The following is a 2,500-nucleotide window of genomic DNA, read 5'->3' as shown; positions in this document are numbered from 1 at the left end:
TGGAACGCAGTTGGTCCCGGACCGTGTCTTGGTGCATCTGCCTCGAGAGTCCAGGGAATGCCCTCTGTGTGGGGTGGACGTGGATGGCATCCGTAGGCTGGGAGTGCATCTAGCCTCTCGGCATGCGGGTGTATCTGTCGTGTACGTTTGTCGTATGTGCGACAGGCGCGGTGAGAGCAGTCATTCCATTTTGTGTCATGTCCCGAAATGCCGGGATGTGGGCGGAATGGGTGACGTGCAGGGGATCGCGTGCGATCTTTGTGGACGCCGTTTTCGGACGGCTGCTGGAGTGTCCCAGCACATGCGGCGAGCCCACACCGAGGAGTGGTTCGGAACCTTGAAGGACTGGAGCCATGGCAATAGGTTCCGGTATAAAAAGTCCAAGTGGAGCGAGGCGGAGGTGCGACATCTCAAACTGCTTATGGTGGAGTGCGAAGACCATAGGTATAAATATGCAGAAGCAGCCCGGTTGCTGGGTACGGGCAAGACCAGAGAACAGGTGAGGGGGAAGTGGAGGTCCCTGTGCGGCGGTACGGCAGGCAGTGTGTCGGATGTGCGTCGGCGCGCCCCGGCTTCCGGGGCGTTGCCCCAGAAATGGACCTTGCCCTCGTCGCTTCCAGATCTGGTGGAGAATAAAGTTCTGGAAGAGTTGCTGTCGGGGGATGAGGAGCATCTGGCCACTGCTGGCTTAGTCAGGGAAGCAGGTCAGGAGCCTGAACTGATCGAGTCTTCTGCTTCTGATGTCATGAGGGCTCTCGGTGGTATGGTCGTTTGGCCAAAAACATCTGCGGGGTTCAGGCGACGGGGTCAGGCGAAGAAGGGGTGGGCGAGGCGCCTCGCCCAGAAGAGGACAGTGTTCTATTACCAGCAGAGAGGCTACTCCGAGGCGAGGAAGGGGCTGGCACGGCGGATCTTAGATGATCTGACGCCCCAAAGGTGTGAGTTGCCTATGGAGCTGGTTTATGAGCACTTTAGAGACAAGTGGGAAACGGTTAAGCCGTTTCGTGGGCTGCCTGGCTTCGAAGTGGAACTAACCGCGGACAATGAGCCATTCTATCACCCGATCCTTGGGCCCGAAGTGGTGTCTAACTTGGCTAAGTTGGGAAAACGATCAGCGCCGGGACCAGACGGGATCAGGAAGCAGGCTCTTCTTGACTGGGACCCCGACGGCCTGAAGCTGGCGAGGCTGTTCACAACATGGATGGTGCGTGGAGTTGTTCCCCAGGTCTTCAAGGAGTGCAAGACCCGGTTGCTACCCAAATCGGCTGACCCCAACGAGCTGGGTTCTATATCGGGCTGGAGGCCTGTGACTATTGGGTCAGTCGTGTTGAGGCTGTTTGGGCGGATAATAGCGATGAGGTTGACTCGGGCCTGTCCTGTTAGCCCCCGGCAGCGTGGTTTCGTCGCCGGCGCGAGCGGTTGCGAGGAGAACCTCATGATCCTTAACCGGATCATGGGGCGCTCGAGGTCGTGCGGCGTGCCACTGGCAGTCGTGTTCATTGACTTTGCGAAGGCCTTCGACTCGGTTTCTCATGATCATATCCTGTATGTATTGGGAAGCTTGGGCGTGGATAGACGTGTTATAGAGTTAATCCGTAACTCTTATGTGGGCTGCTCGACCAGGGTGGGTTGCGGAGACGCCTACTCCGAGCCCATCTCCCTGAAGGTTGGAGTTAAGCAAGGCGACCCAATGTCCCCACTGCTCTTCAATCTTGCCGTGGATCCTCTCATCCATGGCCTCGAACGCGAAGGGGGCCACTATACCTGGGGCGACCGCCGCATCGCCGCACTGGCCTTTGCCGATGATCTAGTCCTGTTGAGTGGCTCGGAGGAGGGAATGAGAAGAAGTTTGGAGGTCTTGGAAGACTTTTGCCAGCTTTCGGGGCTGGCTGTCCAGCCCCGGAAGTGCCACGGTATCTGGATGGGTTCAAAGGGTGACGGCCGTGTAGCCTGGACGCTATGTGGGCAGCAGATACACATGGTCACTTCGGGTGAATCGGTTCGTTACCTGGGAGCTGATATAGTGCCGTGGCAGGGAATTGTCTCTCGGGGTCTGGGAGAGATGCTGACTACGGGACTGAAGAGGATATCCAAGGCGTCGCTGAAGCCGTCCCAGAAGATTGTGCTGTGCAACTCATTCTTACTCCCGAGAGTGGCTTTCAGGGCCGACGTGGGCAGGGTACCGGTGACCAGGTTAAAGTGGCTCGACGGGAAGGTGCGGATGGCTGTGAAGAGGTGGTTGCGCCTCGACCCGTCCACGGCCGGGGGGATCATCTACTCACGTACCCGCGATGGCGGGCTGGGCCTTGGTAAGCTGTCCGTTACTATTCCCAGAACACAGGTTAGGCGTACCTGGAAACTCTGTTGGTCTTCGGATTGGTGGTTGAGATCTCTAGCTATTGAGGTAGTGCAAAAACCTGCCTGGTTGAAATTGTGGACCACTGCGGGCGGAGATCCGGGCGGTGTGCCAAGAATAGGCACAGGGGGCGCCGTCCCGGCT

This window comes from Syngnathus floridae, unplaced genomic scaffold (genome assembly GCF_059516105.1).
Source record: "Syngnathus floridae isolate MCC-2025c unplaced genomic scaffold, RoL_Sflo_1.0 HiC_scaffold_28, whole genome shotgun sequence".
Taxonomy (NCBI): Eukaryota; Metazoa; Chordata; class Actinopteri; order Syngnathiformes; family Syngnathidae; genus Syngnathus; species Syngnathus floridae.
This window is presented reverse-complemented; position numbering follows the sequence as displayed.